The sequence below is a fragment of the Elephantulus edwardii genome, unplaced genomic scaffold (genome assembly GCF_000299155.1).
Source record: "Elephantulus edwardii isolate Elephantulus edwardi_28Jun2011 unplaced genomic scaffold, EleEdw1.0 scaffold00004, whole genome shotgun sequence".
Lineage (NCBI taxonomy): Eukaryota > Metazoa > Chordata > Mammalia > Macroscelidea > Macroscelididae > Elephantulus > Elephantulus edwardii.
In genome coordinates this window covers 31,731,379-31,757,148 of record NW_006399754.1, presented here as the reverse complement: position 1 = coordinate 31,757,148, position 25,770 = coordinate 31,731,379, and positions in this window count along the sequence as shown.

Genomic DNA, 25,770 nt, shown 5'->3' with positions numbered 1-25,770 from the left:
GTTTTTTTTTATACAACCTTGCTTGCTAAAATTGAGGAAAACCTGAGGCATTTGCTGCAGATGGTCAAGGACTTCAGCTTTCAATATGGATTAAAGCTCAACATCAAGAAAACAAACATTCTCACCACTGCACCAATTGTTAGCATCAAGATAGAAGGTGAAGAGAATGAGAGTTTGGATTTTGTTTGGGTTTTTTTGTGTTGTTTTTTTTTTAACATCCTCAGTTTGCTTGGCTCTACAATAAATACTCTTGGTATTTCCAGCAGCCAGGAAATAAGAAACCAAATTGCATTAGGAAAATCTACTGTCAAGGACTTCTCCAAAGTGCGGAAGGGTAATGATGTCAGTCTGGAGACTAAGGGGTGCCTGACACAGGCCATGGTCTTCATAATTACTTGCTATCTATCAGAAAGCTAGACAATGACGAGGGATGATAGAAGGAAAAATGATGCCTTTGAGTTGATGCTAGGGAAGAGTCTTGAATATACCATGGGCTGCTAGGAGAACAAACAGATTCATTCTGGAGAGGGTGAAACCAGGCTGCTCCTTGGAGGCAAGGATTCTGAAACTCTGTCCAACATACTTTGGGCATATTGCAAGGTGGGACCAGTCCTTGGAGAGGGACACCACTCTTGGGAGGGTAGAGGGACAGTGCAAGAGAGGAAGACCTTGAATGAGATGAATTGACTCAGTGACTGGAGTGATGGGGGTAGGTGTGTCAGAGGCAGTGAGGTTGCTTCAGGAGAGAGCAGGTTTTAGGGCTATTGTACATTGGGTCTCTATGTCTCACAAGTGACTTAACAGCACAGTACAGCAAAAAGAACTTTCAAATAGCTCATAGTTGAGTCATTATAGGTTTTTCAGAATCAATCCATGGCACGAGAGGAGAATGTCCATTGTCCTGTGGAACAGATTTGGGTTGGCATCACAACTCCTTACCATTAAGTCACCAGAGCGTCTTTAATATGGATTGTTGATGTTGTGGACAGCTGAGTTGGAACTAACTCAGCTGACCCTTCAAAGGCTTTTCAAAGTCAGTAAATTGCATGGGAAGATATTGTCCTGCAGAACAACCAGGGCATCAAACTGTGCACCTTTGGGTTGACAGTCTAATTCCTTCCCAATAAACCATCAAAAATCTCCAACATGGGTAGAAAAAAAAATTCAAAAAAACAAAACCAAACAAACCCTCAGCTGCAGGCAGCGAGAGCATTGATTAGCTATTATCAGCTATTTAAACTCAGCAACAATTCTATTAACACAGGAAAAGAAAAATACTTTGGTAAATATACCTTAAAAAAGAAGTAAACCTAGCTCATTTTTGTTTATATAAATCTTGATATATATCTTGGACTAAAAGATGTTTTTTTTGTTTATATTGTTATTGTTATAATTCTGGTTCTTGTGCAATTTCTTCTTTACTTTGTCTCACTCTTTCTGCCACTTCTTTTTTGCTTGCACCTCCTCCTCTTCATAATCTAATTCTGAAGAAATGTGAAAAGCTTTATGAAATGTGAAATGGTAAGATATGGAGAATGGTGGAGGGGATAAGAATAATATGCCTGTATTCCTCCCTAGAAGAATCAGTGAAATGTAATAAACATCACAAGGGTATATGTAGTTTCTTACCACCAGGCCACCAGAGTGCTAATACATACGTATATACATAATTGTTGTTGTTGTTGTTAAGTGCCACCGAGTCCTAGCAACCGTGTGAATGAAAGTCCTCGACACCTGCATGACTTTAATCCTTTCTCCAGGTTGATAGGGTTTTCAGAGGCAAGCTATTTACAGAAGTGTTTTCAGAGGCAAGCTATTTACAGAAGTGGATGCCACTCCTGCTTCAGAGCTTGTTTTACTCGGGGAGCTCCACCAAAAGCTGCCCGCCATGGGAAACCATTATCACATTTGACACATCAGTGTCACAGTGTTCAGCTTCACAGCGATCACAAGTTACCTCTGTGGAACAAATTTTAATATACAATAATATGACTCAGAAATAGAATGGTGACTTACAGGTACAATTAAAAGTAAACGTAAAACTTAGGAAATAACCCCACACATCTTGAAAACTATGTTAAAATTAAATAAACATAGTAATATTACATTGAGAGATGGCATGCTACTACTCTTGAACCTCCATAATGTAGAAATATGATATTTGGTGACTTGCTTTGGAATTGACAATCAAGGCTATCTGGACATTCTTTTACTGACCCTTTAATGGACTGTCTTCAATACTACCGCTTTTGAATGTATTTGGAAGAGCTAAGACAAAACAGTTGAGAAGTTCGGTGTATGATACGAGGTATTCTCTCAACTTAGTACTTTTAAAGTTGTGCCTTTCTTGCAAAAGAAGTGTCTTAAACATATCAAGTTATTGGATGGAGCTTCTGGCAACCTCTAAGATTGTACATAAATTAATTTTTTTCATTTTAGAGTAAAATCAGATTCTCAGCTGCTAATCTTTAATATCTATTTGAAAATAACTATGGAAATTTTGCCTCAGGCTACAGTGTAGTCACCAGCATTAGACCCTCTCTGTTGCTCTACATGTCTGGGAAATTGGACAAAATGTATGTTACTACTCTTATTTTTTTTAGATAATTGAGATATTTATAGGTATGTTCTAGAAACAGTGAGCAAAGCATTTTAACACTAACAATCTATCACAAGACCATGCAATTATAATAAGAATGATATTTTACATTTATATACTTCTGAAAGATCAGAAAAGTATATTCACATATATTCTTTCTTATTCTTTTTATAATAACTAGGTTACTACTCTTTTTGGACATTCAGCAAAAGTAAAAACACTAAGACTTCATAAAAGTGAAATAAACATCATTTCTACAATAGTCCAGCTCTACAGATATGAATATTTCTCTACTGTTGTTTAAATAGATAAAATTTAAGTTGAATATTGTCTTTCTGAGCTTAAGAGAAAGAAATTGGACTGGAGAGCATGATGCTGAGTGAACTAAGTCCCGCAGGGACAAATACTGTATAAAACCATTATCGCAGGATGAGTATGAGAATCCAAGGCAGGAGTGGGGTGAAAATAGAGGGGTGAGGATGGGGTTAGGGTGTTAGTCATAGGGTTGCACAATTTGATGTATGGGTGGGGTGAAGGAAATGGGAAGGATCTTTTGTGAAAGACAACATATTCAAACTTCATAAATAAATCAGAGTAATATAAAAAATTATCAAAGAGAAAGCAATTGGAGTAGCGAACTGCTGAACCAACCAGAATTTAATGAAAGCCAGGCCTGGGGAAGGAAGAGCGGGCTGAATCTGAATGAGGATGTAGGACTAGAAAGGTGAGCATGTCTTTGAATAAACATTGTGTGTGTGCATATCCACGAGGTGGGACTTTGTACAGTGTAGAAAAGTAATTGGCAGATGTGCTTAAGTTCAATAGTGATAATAGAGGTCATTCAGTGCTGGGGAATGTTGGACTCTATCTAGTCCAGGATGATTAAAGAAGTTAATGAATCTCAATTGGTTCAAATCCACCATTTGCTCTGCGGTAAAAAGATGGACAATCTCCTCCCATGTCATTTATTGCCTCGGAAAATGTGATGGCGGGTCAGCTATGGGTCACATCCCTACTTGATGGTATACAACAACAACAATGAGTCTTAGGTGTTTAGATGATATTCCAGGAAAATGATACCTGAAAATAGAGAGGGGAGTGAGTATCACATTATACATCATGAATTGGCAAACTAGAACTTACAGATTAAACCCAGACAATGACCTATGTCAGTAGGATAGGTTTTTGGAACAGTGCTAGGCTCACTCATCCAGTGTTCAGGCCTGCTTTCATGCTGCAGTCTCAGTGTTAGGTACTTGCAATAAAGACAGTTATGGCCAGTGAAAATTAAATTGAACTAAGGGAATTTCCATGGAAACGTCTGCTGTTAGGGACCTCTCCAAAGTACTGAAGAGCAATGGTGTCTCTCTGGAGACTAAGGTGCATCTGATACAGGCCATGGTCTTTGCAGTCACTTGTTATGCATCAGAGAGTTGGACAATGACTAAGGAGGATAGAAGGAGAATTGATGCCTTTGAGCTGTGGTGCTGGAGAAGAGTATTGAGGGTACCATGGACTGCTAGGAAAATAAACAGATTCATCCTGGAAAGGATCAAACCGGGCTGCTCCTTGGAAGCAAGGATTCTCAGGCTCCGTCTAACATACTTTGGGCATGTTGTAGGAAGGGACTGGTCCTTGGAGAAGGACATCATGCTTCAGAGAGTGGAGGGACAGCGCAGGAGGGGAAGGCCCTCTATGAGGTGAATTGATTCGGTGACTGGGCTATCGGGATGGGAGTGTCAGAGACAGTGCTATTGGCACAGGACAGAGCAGAGTTTAGGGCTGTTGTACATAAAGTCACTATAAGTCGCAAGCAACTTGATGCCACATAAAAACAACAAGGGAACTCTGGTGGCCTAGTGGCAAGAAGCTGCACTGCAATCCCAGAGGCACGTGGTTTGAATCCACCAGATGCTCTGCTGGAGAAGGAGGGGGACAATCCCTTCCGGTACCAGTCAGATTTGATTTGACAGTATAAACACACACAAAATAATAAAAATTAAAACCATTTTAAAACATTAAATAGAACTAACCTGACACTGGGCTGATTGGCAGCATCATAATAAATGGGGAAGAGATTGAGATTGATTAAAGCTTCAGTTTACTTGGCTCTATAATCAACATACTTTGTACCAGCAGCCAGGAAATAAAAAGATGAATTGCATTAAGAAAGTCTGCTGTAAGAGACCTCTCCAAAGTATTGAAAAGCAACACTGTCAGTCTGAAGAATAAGGTGCGCCTGATACAGGCCATGGTCTTTACAATTACTTGCTATGCATCAGAAAGCTGGACAATGACTAGGGATGACAGAAGGAGAATTGATCCCTTTGAACTGTGGTGCTGGAGAAGAGTATTGAGAATACCATGGACTACTAGGAGAACAAACAAGTTCATTCTGGAGAGCATGAAGGCAGGATGCTCCTTGGAGGCAAGGGTTCTGAAGCTTTGTCTGACATATTTTGAACATGTTGTAAGGTGGGACCAGTCCTTGGAGAGGGACATCATGCTTGGGAGGGTGAGCGGACAGCACAAAGATGAAGACCCTTGATGAGATGGATTGATTCAGTGACTGGCATAATGGGGATAGGTAGGTTGGAGACAGTGATATTGGCACAGGATAGAACAAGGTTTAGGGCTGTTGTATGTCAGGTCACTGAGTAGCAGGTGACTTGATGGCACATAACAACAACAACAAGAACCTGATACAATGACTATGGCAATGAACTTGAGAGTGTCAGACATTGGAAAGATGGCATTGTATAGAACAGTGTTCAGAACGGTTATTTGTAGGGTCATCATGAGTTGTACTCAACATGATGTCATCTAACAACAAAAACAACCACAAACCTGATGCAGGCCACAGTCTTCTCAATTATTTACTGTGCATCTGAGAGCTGGGCAATGAATAAGGATAACAGAAGAAGAATCATGGCTTTGAACCTTGGTTCTCGAAACGTGTGTTGAACATAGCACGGACTGCTAAGAGAACAAATAAGTCTCTTCTGGAGAGAGTAAAACCCTCTTGCTCCTTGGAGCCAAAGATTTTGAAACTCCATCTCACAGACTTTGGACATGTTGCCAGGAGGGATCAGTCTTTGTAGCAGGACATAATTCTTGGAAGTGTAGAGGATCAGGGCAGAAGAGGAAAATACTAGATGAAATTGATTGACTCAGTGATTGTGGCAATGAGTGCAGATGTGTCAGAGATGATTCAGATGGCTCAGGATAGGACAAGTTGCAGAGCCATTATTCTTAGAGGTGCTGTGAGAAATAGCTGACTTGATGGCATCTAACAACAATAACCACGACCTGCATTTTGCAAGTAAGTCTGTTTACTGATAGTCTAGAATAAAGCCCATGCCAGAGGACTAGGTTTAACATTTTACAAGAAAAACTCTAACAAAGAATAAAACAAATCTTATTAGAATCAAACAGATGGTCCAGTAATTAGTTCACTATCTTCTTGGGGTGGGGGGGGAGAACAAATATTCACTTAAATATGGTGGAAAAAAATAAAAGTTCTTACCATATGTCATTGACAATATGAATATGGAATAATGCAATAAAAATTACAAAACGAAAAAAGAAGGGAAATAGGAACCATGAATCAAGATTGATTCAATTAATAGAAAAAACCCAGATTCAATTAATAGAAGAAAACCAAAGGTATCTTAGCTGTTGGAATTAATGAAAAATTAACAGAAGGCAGATATCTTAATGATATTTCAGTTTTAAAATGAAAAGGAACTGACTGAAGAGAAAGGAAACAGCGACAGAAGTAGAACTCGAGTTCTCTCTCGGGGATAGTGCAGCTTTGTCTCACATGGTCAGGAGAAGTCAGTCTTTGGAAACGACATCACAGGACGGGAAGGCTCTGAGCTGGACGAGTTGACACAGTGTCTGTAACAGCAGAGTTGGCCTTGGCACTGATTGCAAGGACGGCACAAGACAGGGCAGTGTCCTGCTCTGTTAGTTACAGGGCTGCTGGGAGTTATATTACAGGCTATTTGACTACACCTCACAATAATAGAAAAGTAAAAAGATAAACTGTATCCAAGCAAGTAAACACATACACAAATAGAAACACAGCAGCAGCACGCAGGCCAAGCCTCCCTTCCCTCCTCTGCAGCAAACTGCCAGGTAGTTCTCTACCAGCACAAGGAAACCACAAAACACACAAGTGTGTGAGACTGAATTGAAACATTAAATATTGAAAGTAACAGGATTCACTAGTGTAAACACCACAGTATAGCACAATTATATGCATAGAAATTAATTATTAGTTCTAATGCTCGCTTTTTTTTTTACACAATCTCAAATATTGGTTCCCCCCCCCCCCCCCCCCGCCCCAAAGAAAGACCTAAAACTGCAGAAACACAGCAAGACATTTTCTCTATCATCAGTCTGGAAGAATACAAAACAATGACAACTGATACTCATCAAAAAACATGAGGTAGCAAACAACACTGGAATATCTTTAAAAGGTGATAGAAAAATGATAATGTAACATTCTACATTAAATATATATATATATATACACACACATATATATACATATATATATCTCACATGAACAGAAGCTGAGATCATCTTACCACCTTCCATACAGAACAAGAAATGTTCCAGGAAGTGCTAGAGTATGAAGTAATGTTAAATTAGGCTGTAATTCTAAACTCTCAGGGGAGGGGGGGAATATCAATTAATCTCTTTGACAGGCAAATCCAACTAAATAATTGCTGTTGTTGCCACGTTCCATCAAGTCAGAAAGGACTGATAGCTGACCATTCAGTAGGTTTCAAAGGGACTAAATCATAGAGGGGGAGATCTCACATCCTTCTACTGCAGAGAAGCTGGAGAGTTTTAACCATAGCCTGTGGGATTGCAGCATAGTTTCTCACCACTAGGCCAACAGAGCTCCCTAAATAAATAACAGTAAAAATTAAACATTGTACCTTATAAATTAATGCAGATATAAATTTAGGTATTGATACAAAAAATGTGAATAGTAAACTTATTGTGCCGAAAAATCTGGAGGACAATCATCTGATCAATTGACTGGAAGAGATCCGTATTTGTTCCCATTCCAAAGATAGGTGACCCAACAGTGTGTAGAAATTATCAAACAATATCATTGATTTCACATGCAAGCAAGATTCTACTGAAGATTATCCAAAAATTACTGGAACAGCACATCAGCAGAGAACTGCCTGAAGTGCAGGCTTGCTTTAGAAGAGATGCTAGAGATATTATAGCTAATGTCCGATGGATCTTGGCTGAAAAGCAGATGGATCCTGTGGTACTAGGGATGTTGTTGTTGTTGATTGCCATCAAGTCTAGCAAAACTCAGAGTGATGTTATGAACAAAAGACCTAAAGCCTTTCGATAACTATCATTTCTCAAAGTTCATAGAATTTTCAGAGGCATGTTATTTAGGAAGTGGATGCCACCTAGCTAATGTTTGATGGATCTTGGCTGAACACAGAGGAATGTCTATCTGTGTTTCACTGACAATGCAAAGGCATTTGACTGTGTGTATCACGACAAACTGTGGCTGACTCTGAGAAAAATGAAAATCCCAGAACACTTGATCATGCTTACGCAAAACCTATACATAGACCAGGAGGTAGTCAGAGCAGAGTAAGCAAACACTTCGTGGTTCAAAATTGGAAAAGGGTATATGACAGGGATGTGTCCTATCGCCATACCTTTTCAATTTATACGCAGAACAGATCATCTGGGAGGCTGGGCTCTATAAGGAGAAATGTGACATTAGGATTGGAGGTAGACTTTTCAACAATCTGCATTATACAGATGACACAATTTCCTTGCTGAAACTGAGGAGGACCTGAAGCACTTGCTGCAGAAGGTCAAGAACTGCAGCCATAAATATGGGTTGAAGCTCAACATCAAGAAAAGGAAAATTTTTACCTGGGCCAATTGGCAGCACCATGATAGACAGTGAAGAGATTGAGATTGTTAACAGCTTCATTTTACTTGGCCCCACAATCAACTCTCTTGGTACCAGAAGCCAGTAAGAGATAAATTGCACTGGGAAAGTCTGCTGTCAGAGACCTCTCCAAAGTACTGAAGAGCAACGATGTCAGTCTGGAGACTAAAATGTACCTGATCCAGGCCATGGTCTTTGCAATTACTTGCTATTCATCAGAAAGCTGGACAATGACTAGGGATGATAGAGAATTGATGCCTTTGAGCTGTGGTGCTGGAGAAGTAAGTGTATTGAATAAACCATGAATTGCTATAACAGGTTCGTCCCAGGGAGGTGAAAGCAGGCTGCTCCTTGGAGGCAAGGACTCTGAAGCTTGGTCTGACATACTTTGGACATTCTTCAAAGCAAGACCAGTGGCTGGAGAGGGACAGGAAAAGAATGACTCAAAGGGACCCTATAAACAGCAGATCTAAAGCTTGTCCTTGCCTGCACCTAATTGCAGTCTCTGAGAGGCTAGAGTGTGTTGTTACAGTTACTGTGTCAATCCATTACATCGAGAATCTTCCTTGATTTTGCTGACATTTCCCTGCATGATGCCTTTTTCCAAGAACGGGCCCCTCCCAACAATAGAAACAAAGTATGCAAGATGATGTTACACCAGTCTTGCCTGAAAGGAGCAACCTGAGTGCAGTGTCCAAGACAGATTTGTTCTTTTGGCAGACCATGATACATTTAAAAATTCTTCTACTAACACCAATATTCAAAGAGATTACATTTTTATTCTCTTCCTTAGTAACTGTCCAACTTTCAGGTGCCTATAAAGTAAATGAAGAGAGAAGCATGGCTTGGATTCTATACACCTTAGTCTTTAAAGGACATCATTGCTCTTCAGCACTTTGGAGAAGGTCTTGACAGCAGATACATTCCCAGAGCAACGTGTATTCTGCTTTCTGCTGCTGCCTTTGTGTTGATTGTGGATTCAAGTAAAATAGAATTGTTGAAAGCTTTAATCTTTTCTCAGTCTATAATGTTATTACCTATTGGTTCATGAAAAGGATTTTTGTTTTCTTGACGTAACTTATATTGGATTGTTGTTGTTAAGTGTCGTAGTCATAGATGACTCATAGCAACCCTATGAATGAAAGACTTGAACACAAAACTTGCATCTTTTTTTCCAATTTCATAGTTTCCTGAGGCAAGCTTTTTTTTTTTAAAAGGGGTCAAGTCTTCACTTTGTGTAAATAAGGTTGGGCCTCGGTAACACAGGTTGTTGATAGTGTTTCTCCAATCCTGATTCTTCTTCTTATAGTGTAGCTTCCTCCAATTCACCTCTTCTTAATACAGTCTAGTTTTCTAATTATTTACTCAATACATAGATTCAATAGATATATTGTTGTCATGTGTCGTCAAGTCTTTGCAACTCATAGCGACCCTATATACAAGAGCCCTGAACGTTGTTCTATCCTGTGCCAACCTCACCATCTCAAACACTCCCACAGAATCAATCCATCTCATCGAAGGTCTTCCTCTCCTGCGCCATCCCTCCACTCTCCCAAACATGATGTCCCTCTCGAAGGACCAGTTCCTCCTTGCAACATACCCAAAGTATGTCAGACAAAGCTTCGGAATCCTTGACTCCAAGGAGCATTCTGGCTTCACCCTCTCCAGGACAAACCTCTTTGTTCTCCTAGCAGTCCATATCCAACACTTCTCCAGCACCACAGCTCAAAAGCATCAATTCTCTTTCTATGATGTCTGTCTAGTCACTCTTCAACTCTCTGATACATAGCACATAATTGTAAAGACTATAGCCTGGATCTGGTGCACCTTAGTCTCCAGCCTGACATCAATGCTCTTCAGTACTCTTGAAAGGTCCCTCACAGCTGACTTTCCCCATGCAATTTGTCTCTTGATTTCTTGGCTGCTGGTACCAACAGTGTTATCTGTGGAGGCAAGCAAACTAAAACTGTTAATTGTCTCAATCTCTTCACTATCCACACTGAACCCTGATGCACACTTTTCTGATTTGATATTATAAAATTCTTTGTTCTGTTTGGACAACTGCCTCCATCTTTACAAGTTTCACATGTGCACAGTTAAGTGTTCTAGGATTCTTTGTCTTCTCAAAGTTATTTATCATTTATTATGATTCACAGGGTTAGATGACTTGGCTTGATTATTAAAAAGGAAGTTAACATCTTTCTGTTATTCTCCGCTTTCAATCAAGTTTCATTTGGCATCAGCAATGATATCTATCTTGCCACAGCTTCTTCTGAATTCAGCTTCAATTTCTGGATAGTCTGTTAAAGCCATTTTTAAATATTCATTAGCAAGATTTTACTTGAAATGATAGTGATGATGTTGTTCCATAATTTCTCCACTGTCGAATGCCCTTTTGTGGAGTGGGAAATCACACAGCTCTCTCTCGGTTAATTGATCAGATAGTTGTCTTCTACATTCCTTAGCAATGCTGTTGAACACATTGAGCATTGCATTGGTTTTTTAAAACATTTAAAGTGGTATTCCATAAATTCCTTGAAGCTTGGATTTTTTAAATAGATATAATATCTTCAATGCATCTTGAACTTATTTCTTTTTTACTGTTAATTTTTTATTAGATCTTATTTTCCAGAATGATCCAACATCAATCAAGCTTTTTTTAGTGCAGTGACTCCATGTATTCTTTCTATTTTCACTTGATGCTTTTTTCACTATTCTATATTATTCACTATTACAATTTGGGACTTGAATTTGTTCTTCATTTCTTCCAGCTTGATAAATACCCAGTCTGATCTACCCTTTTAGTTTTCTTTTTTTTTTTTTCTCATTAAACTTGTTTTAATGGGTCTCAAAATTCTGTGACAAATTTTTGGTCAAGTTGTTTCCATTTAAAAAGTACTGATTTTAAAAACTAATAACTTAAAACTGCCACACGAAAAAGAAAACAAATGGTCCACAAAACATTCCTTTCCTTCTGAAGGTTTTACGATGCATTGTTATCATTAACCAGTCTTTTACTATTAAACTTAAATGGCCAATTAAGACAAACAGTTCTGAGACCTTTCTTCCACCACTGATTAAGACTGGGGTGGCAGGTGTTATGGGTAATATTCATTTAGCCTTCTGAGCTTTCTGAGCAGACTTGGTGACCTTGCCAGCTCCAGCAGCCTTCTTGTCCACTGCTTTGATGACACCCACAGCAACAGTCTGCCTCATGTCTCGGGCAGCAAAACGACCCAGAAGAGGGTAGTCAGAGAAGCTCTCCACACACATGGGCTTGCCAGGAACCATATCCACAATGGCAGCATCTAAGTCCAGTTTTGCTCATTCTGTTTTAATTTTTTTACTTTGCTTATTTTCAGAATTTTTAAACTGCTTTGTGGTGTTGTTTTTGTTGATAGCCTTCAAGTCGAACCTACTCATAGCAACCCTATGAACAAAAGGTCTGAAGCCCCTCTACAACTCTCAACATTTATCAAATTTCATACACAATACTAAATTCTACACTAAACTTTTAACATTTATTTTTCTGTGAAAAAGTGGTATGTGTGTTTGTAAACACAACAGCATGTATACATATACATGGATGTTGTATATGACATGAGTTGGTCTGTTTTTCCGCTAAATTATAGTTTTAATCGCATAAAATATAATTGTACATGTTCAGCATATTGTTTTTATTAAGAAGGTTTTTTTAGAACTAAAATTTTAAAATAAAATATTTATATGCTTCTAAAAAAGGAAAACATATCAACAGATAAATAAAAAACTGGACCCTCACCTCTGCCCCTACTTTGTTTTTCCACCCATCCCTTTAATCAAGTATTTATATTATGATATTGTTGTTACTTCTGTTGTTACTTCTGTTGATCCCTGTTCACTGTACCCCTTATGTTAGGAATTTGAACTGTCCCACAGGAATTTCAAGACTTAATGGAAGTAGATCATCAGGTAAAAAAAAAAATAGATCCTTTTGATTTTCATTCAATTATTATTTGTGTAGATCGGTAATAGTCACCTAATACCAAGCTCTTAGAATTTATCTGGTGACTCAAATTCTTATTCTGAGTATCAGCTTTGACATTATATTTGAATTGGCTGGCTTTAGCACATTTACAGTGTTTCTCTATGATGTGTTTTTTATGGCTGACAATATGTGAAAATTTTAAGAGCGGATAAGAAGGAGAGGGGAGACATGCGTCCCATTTTATAGGAAGATACATGGCTTATAAATTCCGAAAGAGGTATGTAGCATTTGAAAAGCTATTTGAAAGTTAATTTAGTAGAAAATATCTTCAAATTTATGTACATATACACGCAAACAAGTCCAATTTCTACAGACGATCAAAGTGTATAGATAATATTTCTTTTTAAAATGGAAGATATGACAAAACATGACTATTTAGGTCATTTAAGGTAGATTTCATTTAGTAACTTGGAACAGTGTATATTTATATCTCTTTTTGGAAACTTTATATAACAGGTTTAAAATGTTAAGACTTTTCTAAGAATACAGCATTGTAATAGCTATTATAGCAAGATAATGAAGAAGCAATACTAAATCCATTATTCACAAAATTTTGCTGGAAGGGTATATTTAGAAAGAGCATATTTCAAACCTTAACTATAGTTCTAAAATTAGCCCATTCCATTTTAGAGGTAGAGCAAAACCCAAGATAAATACAGTGTTGGAAATCAACTGAATCAGTTAACAATGCTTGTAACAAAAGACAAAATTACACTTGGGGTGTAGGGGGCTGGGAGGAGATACAAAGATTGGAAAGGCTAAATATAGATGAGAAAGAGCTAGATCATTGGCCCAAAAGAACAGGGTACTTAATATATTCTTTCATTCACAATAGAGACATATGTAGTTTAAAAGATTGCAGCTCAGTTGTCCTCTTCCTTAAATTTTTTTTCCAAAATTAGAAAATAAGACTGTTTCATTATTTACATAAAAAGGTAAAGTCAAACATATTACAAAAGAGAGAGGATTAGCCTTTTGATGAAAATAGATAATATCTAATGGTAATGAAGACATCATGAATGGAAGACTTTTTACCAACATTTAGTCTCAAAATCACACATTTTGATATTAGTAACTGTAGGTACCTTTGATGGTAAGGCATGCAATTCAAAAAATGGAAAATTTCTTCCCATGCAATTTATAGTCTCTTAAAACTATTGGATGGCCAGCTTTGAGTTAATTTTTACTAGAAGGAACAAAAGAGCCAGCAGAAACTCTGCCCTAGTTTGGATGACTTGACTCTTCACATTCCTTCAACACTCTCTACACCAGAAGAGATGCTACCTGGTTGTTGGCTCATAACTTGGGACTTCAGTCACGACGTAGATTAATTGAAACACTGACCTAATTGGGAAGGCCAACTCCAGTCTTTGAAGGGTCTGCCAGATGTACTGACGAAGGCCAAGTAGTTTGTTTTTTATTTACCATAGCATGAACATTTGTTTAAATATTTATGTGCTGCCTTGTTTAATAGTTTGCTCCAATGGGTTTAGCACTTGTCTGTCAGCTTACTGTACGGGGACAACTTGTCGTGATTCTGGAAGTTATGTCATCAGTATTTCAAATGCCGGTGGCACCACTCAGAGTGGACAGGTGTTTACAGAGCTTCTAGTCTAAAAAAGACTAAGACGAATGAGTAGCCATCCACTTCTGAAATAACAGGCCTTGGAAAACCCTATTAATAACAGAGGAACATTGTTGCATATAGTGTGAGAAATAGAGTAATATTGGAAGATATTAGAAATTTTGAATAAAATCCATTAATAGATGGTAAATAATATAATGAATAGAATAGAATAGAATAATAATATAATAGTTGGAATGACGTATGAATCTAAAAGTATTAGAAGTTATAAGAAATTCAAAGGAATGCATAGCTTAAAGGCATCAATTGTTTTTATTTTTCTTATTTATTCATTGTTGCACATTTTCTCCCCACTTTACTCCCTCCCCTCCCAACCCCACAATATTTCCCTTGTTTCAGCCTATTCTCACACATATAATGCAAATTATATATTCTTTTCAAACATTTCTTCCCTCATCTGTTCCAGTACAGTGTTCATTATCTATCTACCCTTTTCCCTTTCCCTCCACAACTCCCCCATGTCTGTCTTATTTTAGAACAGCAGTGCTATTCAGCATTGATCCTTTTGTGACTGAGATGTTTCACTTAGCATAATGTCCTCAAGGCTCTCCCGTGTTGTTTAATATTTTATTATTTCATTGTTTTTCAGTGCTGTGTAGTGTTTCATTGTGTGGATGTACCATGCTTTTTCTATCCATTCATTTATTGATGGGCACTTGACTTGCTTCCATCTCTTTGGAATTATGAATAGTGCTATTAATAATATTCATATTCTTGCTGTTATGAATAATGTGGCAATACACTTGGGTGTGCCTCTATCTATTTGAGTTGTGGCTCTAGTTTCTTTAGGGTGTATTCCTAGCAGTGGAATTGCTGGATCAAATGGTATTTCTGTTTCCAACTATCTGAGAAAGTGTCAGACTGCCTTCCACAGTGGTTGTAATATTTCACATTGCCACTAGTAGTGAATAAAGGTTCCAATCTCTCCAGAACCTCGCTTGCATTAGTTGTTTGCTGTTGAATATTGCTATTGTTGCTGAGGTGAGATGGTGTCTCATAGTTGTTTGATTTGCATCTCTAATTGCTAGGACTTTTTACCATTTCTTCAAGTGTTTGTTGCCATCTGAATGTCTTTTTTGGTAAAGTGTCTATTCGTATCTTGTACCCATTTTGTGATTGGATTGTTTACATTCTTGTTGAGATTCTGGAGTATTCAATAAATTTTAGATATAAGTCTCTTATCAAATATGTCATTGACAAATATTTTTTCCAGTCTGTGGGTTTCCATCTTACCCTATTGGAAAAGTTTTTTGATGTGTATAGAAATATGATTCTTAAAAGGTCCTATTCCTCTATTTTATTATCTTCTGTTTGTAGGTTTTTCATTATGCTTGAAAGACTGTTCAGGCTGTAAATTAGGGCTTCTAGAATTCTTACTAGCTTTTCTCTGATGAATTTTAGAGTCTTTGGATTTACTTCTAGGTCCCAGATACATATTGAGTTGGTATTTATCTAAGGTGTGAGGTGTTGATCTTGCTTAAGTTTTCTGCAGATGACACCATTTATTAAAGAAAACTGTTCATTCCCCACTTAACTGGTTCTATCTCATTGTCAAAGATCAGTTAACCATTGGCAGATGAGCTGATTTTTGGGTTCTCATTTCTATTCCATTTCTACGTGTATCTTTCACTGTATCAATGCCGTATTGTCTTGACCATCACTTTTATGCTGGTTTGGTATACTAAGACAACTTGTGGTTTGCTGTTATACTGAAAGCTATGCCACTGATGTATCAAATACCACAAGGTTTACCCATGGTGTACAGGTTTTAGTAGAGCTCCCAGATTAAGACAGACTACCCACTTGTTAAATAATAGGCCTCTGAAAACTTTATGAATAGTAGAGGAATATGGATGGTTATAGTAGTATAATAGTAAAGCTAAGATTGGAAGACAGTTGAAATGAGAAAAATAATGACGAACATCATTAAATAATTGGGACATAGAATGTATGCAACTTGAATTCTGGAAAACTAGAAATTGTGAAAAATGAAATGAAACGCATGAACATCGACATACGAGGCATTAGTGAGATGAGATGAACTACCTTTGACCAGTTTGAATCAGATCATCATATGGTCTACCGTGCTGAAATGAAAAACAGAAGACAATGTTGCATTCATAGCTAAAATGTCAATTTCAAGTTCTGTTGTGAGATACAATGTTGTGAGTGATAGGATATTATCTATACAAATACAAGGGAGACCCACCAATATGACTATTATTCAAATATACACTCTTACATCTAGAAGCAAAGAGAAAGAAATCGAGAAATTTTACCAAACCTTGCAATCCAAAATTGACCAAACATGCAATCATGATGCTTTCATTATATTGGTGACTGGAATGCAAAAGTTGGCAACAGTGAAGAAGGAATGTAGTTGAAAAATATGGGCTTGGTGATAGAAATGAGGCTCGAAATAAAATGATTGCATTTTGTATTTTCAATCACTTATTCATTGCAAGTAACTTTTTCCTTTTTTTTAAATTGGTTTGCTTACAAAGTTCATATACATTTGTTCCACACTATTCTTCATTCATAGTGTTTCATACAATCATTCTTGTTCACTGTGTTTTATAAAATTAATCACCCTTGGATCTTGCTCCTTACTCTGTCTTTTCACCTGGATTCTTCCCATTACCTTCCCCCTCTCCCACCACCCACCAAACTATGTAACCCTGTGGTTTCACCCCTACCCATCTTCACACCTCCACTCACATTCCTTCCCCCTTGAGTTCCCATGCATACTTTACTTGCTGTCTTTCTATTTTTACCATAAAGGTAAATACAGTATTTGTCCTTATGAGACTGAGTTACTTCACTCAACTTAATACTCTCCTGCCTCTCCCAAGTTACGTAGTATTTTTTCAAAATACTTGCTCCTGAATGCTGAATAGTATTCCATTGTGTCAATGTACCACAATTTCTCAATCCGTTCAGTTATGTTTGGTCATTTGGGCTGTTCCTATGTTCTTGCAATGGTGAATAATGCTGCTGTGAGCATTGGTGTACAAGTCTCCCAATCTGAACGACAGTGTGGCATTTCTTCAAAATGTTGAACACAGAAACTCCATATGATCCAAATATCCCACTGCTATGAATCTAACCCAAGGAAATTAGAACTGAGACACAAATGGTAAATTGTATGCGAATACATTTTTAAAAAGACATAAGTGATGACTTTACACATAGACTTCACTTTATGGGCTGCACAGGAAACAGATTGGTGAACTCATTGGAGAAGCACAATATTATCTGCCAAAATTGGCTTGCCAGGTGTGGACTGTGGGTAAGACCATCATACAACCAAGATTTATTAAAAATAATTACTGACTGGAATGTAGAAGTTGGGAAAAGGACTGGTAGTTGGAAAATAGAGACTGGATGACAGCCATGTGAGTAAAGATTGAGTGCCTGAATTGTTTACAATCAGTGATTTGTTCATTGCAAATACAGTTTTCTTGCTGCATTATCTTTCATTTTGTCCTCCTCCTTCACATCTCCTTAGACCTCACTTTACCCACTGATCTGTTGTGCAGCCAGTCTCCTGTCTGTCTATTCAGCATTGGTGAGGCAGATTCCCTTTCTTCTGGGAAGAGAAATCCACAGTTTGTTGCTTCTGTCAATAACAAGAATGTTGGAAAGCTGGGTGGCCAAGCTGTTGCCTTTGGCATCTTCCACATAAGCCACATCAAAAAACCCAGGCTGTCTCTGTCTGTTAGTGATCGCGCCATTCTTCCCAGGTTAACATCTCCACTCAGTGCACAGGTTACCAGGGTCAATCTCGGTGAGATCAGGAATCTTTCCAGTCTCCACATCAGTCTGAATTGTGTCATTCGCCTCGGTGAGAGGATTCAGGTTAGTGAATGGTTTGAGCAGCATGCGTCACCAGATGAGGGATTCTTTTTGTGCCCCAAAAGATCTTTTCATTTTCATAACTTGTACTTTACCCCTTCAAGTATAATACAGTGAACAGCAAATTGACCTTTGGTGACATAGTTCAGATAGAAATACTCTCTGGTTTTGTCAATGCTGAGCACATCTGTAAAAGCACAAGGCAGGCTATATCAGTTTAGACCTTGCCATCAATCTTAATCAACTGCTGCATGAAAATCTTTTAAACCTCATCTCTAATCAGGCCATACTAGGGCTATTTCTTAAGAAAATTATATGTGGCAGACATTCTCTCAGTAGATGGACAGAAGCAAATGCACCAGTCCGTTTGTCCAGTGGCCAATGCTTTGAAGCTTCTGCACACTCCAGATGCTTCTTGGACCACAAGCCATGACTTTTGTGGGCATAGAAGGAAGATAAAGATCTTCCAGGCCAAGTATATTTATTTTTTAAAAAATCAAAACTCCACATAAATAGAAGTTATATATATGAGTCTCACCTTTTGAACTATATCGCTATCAGACAGAATATATTTGTTGGAAGTCTGTGAAAGATTTCAGTATCAGCAGTCAGGAGAAGGCCACTTGCTGAATATGGAAAAGACATTAAATTATTCCTGTTCAAGTTCAAACTGAAGTTGAAGAAAATATAAATAAGTCCATGAACCAAAATACACTCTTGAATCTACCTAGTGGAAGAACACATTCTAAATTTCTCAACCTGAATGATGTGAAGAAGAAATTTAATTCTCAAGTTGCAATATTGTAGGATTCTATGGGTAAAATAATAAATGATGCAACAAACATCAAAAGGACATTAAGAAGTACACTGCACCAAGTCACTGTACCAAAAAGAATTGATTGACACTGAACCATTTCATGAGGTTGCATATAACTAAGAGCCACTGGTAATGAAGGAAGACGTTCAAGCTAGACTGACAGCATTTTAAAACAAATAAGGTCCCAGAAATTGGTGGAGTATCAGGTGACATGTTTCAGTGAGTTCTGGGCATGCTTATGAGTCTACGCTAAAAAATTTAGAAAACTGTTACTTGGTCATTTGACTGGAAGAGATTCATATTTGTTCCAATTACCCAAAATGGTGATTAACAAAATGTGTAAATTATCAAGTAATATCAACAATATTGCATAAAAGTAAGATCTTGCTGAAGATTGCTAAAAAGCCTGGAATAATACATTGACAGGAAACTGTCAGAGATCAAGCTGGATTCAGAAGAGATCATGGCATGAGGATATTACAAATGTCAGATAGATTTTGACTGAAAACAGATAATACCAGAAATGTGTGTATTAAGTTATTTATGATGCAAACAGGTTTGATGACGTAAATCATAAAAATTACAAATAATATTGAGAAGAACGAGAGTGCCAGAATACTTAGTTTTGCTCATCTAAAACTTAACCATAGACCAAGACACTGTTGCCTTAAAATCAGAAAAAGTGTGTGTGATGATTTTATCCTTTCTTCTTATCTATTCAGCCTGTGTGCTGAGAAAGATGGATTTAAGGACAATGTAGCTTGAAGGAAGCCTCATCCGTGACCCGCCTATGCAGATAACACAACCTTGCTTACCAAAAATGAACTTAAACATTTACTGAAGAAGAGCAAAGACTATAGCCTTCAATATGGATTACATCTCGAAATGGATTACAACAGCGAGAAAACAAACAAAAAAATCCTCACCAATGGACTAAAAGGAAAAATCTGGATAAATTGACAAAATATTGAAGTTGTCAATGACTTCATTTTCTGTGGATCCACAATCAATAGTCATGGCGATAGTAGTCAAGAAATCAAAAGAATAGCCGTATTGGAAAAAATCTACTGTCAAAGTCCTCTACAAAGTGCTCTAGAGAAATGATGTCAGTTTTAAAACTAAGTTGACCTGATGCAAGCTGTCATTTTTAAGTTGCTTCCTGTGCATCTGAAAGTAGGACAATGAATAAGAATGATAGAAAAATGGATGCTTTTGAACTGTGGTGCCGGAGAAGAGTATTGATATCCCAGGGCTGCCCTAAGAACAGAGTTCATCTCAGAGGAAATGCCAACAAGTTACTTCTTAGAGGCAAGAATGGTGAAACTTTGTCTCAAACCTTGGGGATACAATCAGGAGGCACAACTTTTCGCAAAGAGATCTTAGAGGGAAAGGTGGATAGTTAAAGACAAAGAGACAAATCCTCACAAAACAGATTGACACAATGACTGCAACAGCGGTCTCTCCATATCAGAGGTGAAGATAATGGCATAGGAGAGGGAAGCTTTCAGGTCAGCAAGTCACAGCGAATCACATTGGACTTGATGGGACTAACAATAATGTGATAGGGCAGGGCATAAAAGGCTGGACTGCTGGCCATTGCTTGGAGTCCACCAGCAGCCTTGAGGGTGGAAGATTGGTGGTGGCTTCCACTAGAGACTTAAACCATCAGAAACACGGTGGAAGGTTACTGCCAGTTTGCATTAACTCACCAGCTGTGTGAGGTGGTGTGCAAGCGTTCACTATGTGTCAAGTCTTATGTGAGGTGTTTGCACAGGAATTGAACAACTGGTGCAATTACCATATTGACTCATTAGAAAAGGGCATTGAGGCTTCAATAAGATTAGTTACTTTGGCACTGTTGCCTTAGAAGAACTGACAGATTCTGAATTCAGAAGCACTCAAGAGTCTGACTCTTACCCACTGTATTCACTTTCCTTCCCTGAGGCTCATTATGGCAATTATTAAGAAACACAACTTACAAGTGGAGAATAAAGCACAACAATAACAAACTTTTCAAAAACTTAAATACTGACTTTCAGCTAACTCTAAAATATCCCTTCAAATTGCCAATTCAAGTGGGAGTTTGTGGGTGTCAGGTAAGAGATCCTAGTCTAGTGAATGTATTTCATGTTGGAAGCTGTAGGATTTTTGAAACTCTGTAATTATTTCTTCAGTTACTAGCAATACATAGGAATTAATTTACTCATCAAATAGCCAAATTGGGCATTAGCTTCTATGCTATAATGCAACATCTATGATTATCGAATATTCCAAATGTGAAGTGTTATGGTGCTAATTTAATATAGAACTGCAAATTATAAAATTCTGTGTTACCACCAAGACCTAAAAGATGCCTATGAAGTTCTTCCACATTTATCTAATTCTTCATTTTTATAAATGGCAAGAAGTGATGCATTTTATGGATTATAATAGATTAACAAACCTGTGTGTGTGTGTGTGTGTGTGTGTGTGTGTGTGTGTGTGTGTTTGGTGTGAAGATTCTCACCACTGGGCCAACTGGCAGCACCATGACAAGTGAAGAATAAATTAAGATTGTTAATTTCAGTTTGCTCAGTTCCACAATTAACATTCTTAGCACCAGCAGTCAAAAAATCAAGAGACATATTCCATTAGAAATCTCTGCTTTCAGGGACCTCTTCAAAGTGCTGAAGAACAATGATGTCCATCTAGATGCCAAGATTCACCTGATCCAGGTCATGGTCTTTGCAGTTACTTGCTATGTATAAGAGAGCTGGACAATAATAAAAGATTACAGAAGAACAATTGAAGCTTTTGAGTTGTGGTGCCAAATAAGAATATTGACTATATCATGGACTGTCAAGAGAACTAACAGTTCTGTTCTGGAGAGGGTGAAACCACGCTGCTCCTTGGAAGCAAGGATTTTGAGGCTCTGTCTGACATTCTATGGGCATGTTGCCAGGAGTGAGCAGTCCTTGGGGAAGGACATCATGCCTACAAGAGTTAGGGTCAGCACATGAGACGATCTTAGATAAGATAGATTGACACAGCAACATGAGTAATGAGGGTAGATGTGACAGAGAGAGTGAGATTGGCTCAGGAAAGAGCAGGGTTCAGAACTTTTGTGTGTAGGGCCACTATGAGTAGTCATCGACTCAAATGAAAATGACAAAACCAATTTTTATGTTTCAAGGATCTGAGTAAAACACTAAATAACTGGAAGTTAAAAATAAGCAGAGGTATGATATAGTCTTAATCTGAAGGCGCTAATTCTGAGAGTGAATTCAGTGTATAAATAATAATTGAGGTTATATATCATTATTTTTAATAAATTAGTGATATATAGAGATGTGTATCTAGAATGCATACCTCTAACATCATAAATATCTGAAAGATATTGAAGTTAAGGCATCACATTAGATTTTGAAAGTTAAATTAATTAAGAATCAGATGGAGTGGTGAACAGAAACTTTGCTAAATTAGTAGAAGACGACAATCAGAAGAGTCAAAAGGAATTTGAATATATAATCATGCTTTATGATTGGCAGGTACCTAGTCAAATAACAACAACAATGCCATAAATAAGTAGCTTTAAAGAACTCAAATTTGCTTTATCATGGGCTTAGAGCCTAAATGTCAAGATCACAGCATTGATTCTATGGGGAGTTTATTTTGTCAATAGCCTGCAGCATTCATTGACATTTCTTTGTTCAATATGATTATTCTAAAGAGCACCAAGCTGTAAGCATTTTGATAGGAGGGTTTGTAATATTTACAATAGGTGGAGCCTATTTCTCCTTTGAAGTGTTTACAAATGTTGAATGAAACTGAATATAGCAGACAACTAAATGGTTAATAAAAAACCCTTTGAAGGTAAAAATAAATGTCCTTTGCTCATTCTAGGCTAAGTTGCAGTTGTTATATACTATCTATCCAATTACAGCTCATAGCAACCCTGTGAACAATGGCTCTGAACCTTGTCCTATTCTGACAGAGCTAACCTTACTGTCTCTGACACACCTGACCCTATTGCCATAGTTACTGTGTCACTCTATCCCATGCAGGTTCTTTCTCTCTGTGCTGACTCTAAACCCTTCCAAGCATGGTGTCCTTCTGCAAGGGCTGCTCCATCCTGGAAACATGCCCAAAGCAAGCAATTCATTGCCATCAAATAAAAACCATGGACCTTTTGTTGGACAAATCTGCTGTCAAGGGCCTTTGGGAAATTCTGAAGTGAAAGGATATCAGTTTGAATACTAAGATGCCTCTGGTCCAAACCATAGTATTTGCAATTGTTTAAAATTCATGTAAAAATTGGAAAATGTATAAGGAAAGCAAAGTATAGTCGATGACTAAACTACGGTGTTTGTGATGAGTGTTGAGTATACCAAGGACAGTCAGCAGAAGGAAATCTGCCTTGGAGGAAGTGTGAGCAGTATTCTGTAGAGGCAGCAATGTTGAAACTTCATCTCATGTACCATGAGCCTGAGATGAGAAGGCTCCAGGTCTTAGGAAAGGACCTCAGGTTGGAAAAGGAAATTGTTAGCAGAAAAGAGCAAAACACTTAGTCAGATGACTTGACAGTGATTGTAAAAATGAGCTTGACCATGGTGAAGATGATGCGGGCAGCAGGAAATAGGGCGAGGTGTTAATGGGCCGTCCATAGATTGCCATGAGTTGTTGATCTATCTAAGGTTTCTATCAACAACAGCAAACTGATACTGGTTCCTGGGATGAAATCATTTCAATTTAAAGTAGAATTTAGTCCTGTTGTTAACCTAATGTGGGACTATCATTCACTAGATCAGTTAGTTAGAGAAAGCTACGTTGGTCTAGGGGACAGAAACTTATGCTACCAAGTCCAAGGTGGGTGATTTTAATCTGTGGTCCTCAGGCCTGGTTCAAATTGGGGTGGTTTTTTTTGGTTTTGTTTTTGGGGGTTTTTTTGTCAAACATTTTTTCTAAGTGGCATAGCACTGGTCTGTGCATTGCTGGACAGAGGTAACTTGTGGTTGCTGTGATGCTGAACACTGTGACATGGATGTGCCAAATGCGATAAAGGTTACCCATGGTGGACAGTGTTTGGTGGAGCTCCCCAATTAAAAAACAAGCTCAGAAGCAGGAGTGGCATTCACTTCCGAAATGGCTTGCCTCCAGAAACTCTATGAGCAGTGCTCAGGCCTTTCATTCATAGGGTTGCTATGAGTTGTCTACAACTCGACAGCACCTAACAACAATAACAAGAACATTCACTAAATCTGGATTTTCACTGCATGGTATCCTTTGCCTTCTCTTCCTCCCAACCCATTTCTCTAATAAGCTCTATACCTGTGAGTGAGAACAGATTCTGTAAAGTCTGTGGGTCATTTGCAATGAATAGTGGAATCAATGATTACCAGAAGTATGTGGCAGGGGAAATATTTGGCCTTCTATGACTCAGTTTTGTACTCTGGATGTTTGTGGTGGGGGTCATTACCTCTTAAGGAGTTAACAGAGTTCAGACATAGCTGGCCCTATGTTACCTTTCTTTCTTTACCAACATCAAATGTCAAATATCAACCACAAATCCAAGAAATTAATTGCCATCAAGTAAAACCATAGCTAATGTAAAGTTAAAAATGTATTTTCTGGTAAATACTAAACTGATGCCGTTTACCCAATTGTAATTGTAAGAAAGTGTTTACATAATTTTCTTTTAAGAGTTAATATGCCCACAGCAAATAAAACTTTACATTTCCCAATTTTTTCTAAGTATTTAAAAAGTGAAAGTCATCAGATAGGTTATAGCATTTATAGGCATTGGTGTATGATACTCATTGCTGACCCTGCATGAGGTTTTCAGGGCCTATAAATGAATTACAAAGGAGGTGAATGGCCATCTTTCTATCACAGAGCAACTGTTAGACTCAAACCACTTGCTTTGGTGGTTAAGACAGCACAATTCCCTACCACTGAGCCAGCAGAGTTCTCTAATATCTATTGTATGCCTGTGTAAATTATTGCCTTACTTAATATTCCTAAAAATTATGAGGAAGAGATGATTTACCTATGTTACACCTGTCAAAAATACTCATAGAGGTTCATTAACTTGACCAAGGTTAAGCAGATGGTAAACAGTTGAGATTTAAACCTCTATCCCCAAAGACCTGATTATGATAAACATATGATGTTTGCTCACTGACTTCCATTACTATTATTCAAGGGGTGATAAATATCTGTTTTAATGCCTTAATAATATTTTCCCTACAACTCCAGGGCACACACATTTTGCAAGTAAATAAGTAAAATAAGCTTCAAATGTTGTTTTCAATAAAATGTTTATATACATAATATGAGAATTTAAAAATCATAACCTCATAAAAAGCTTACTTCAAGATTCATCTAATTTTCTGTCTCCGATATTAATCATTGTGAAATTTGCTCAAAGGTAGAATTTGTTCCATTCATACCCAAAATCTGTATGGATTTTTTTTAAACCATATCAAGATAGAAGAGAAGTTGTTGAGAAATCAGTTCAGAAATTTCAATATTGTTGTTATGTGCTTTTGAATTTGACCATGGCCCATAGGGACACTATAAAAAAAGGATCTGAACCCTGCTCTATCCTGAGCCAACCTCACCATTTCTGACACATCTGCCTCCACTCTCGCAGACACAGTGTCAATCCATCTCATCCTATCAAGATATAAGTTGTTGAGAATCCAGTTCAGACATTCAGTATAAGAATATATTCTAGCAAATAACAAATGCTGGCGAGGTTGTGGAGAAACTGGAACCCTTATTCACTGTTGGTGGAGTGTAAAATGGTGCAGCCACTGTGGAAGGTTGTATGGTGTTTTCTCAAAAAGTTGCAAAAAGAGATACCATTTGACTCAGCAATTTCTCTACTGGGAATATACCC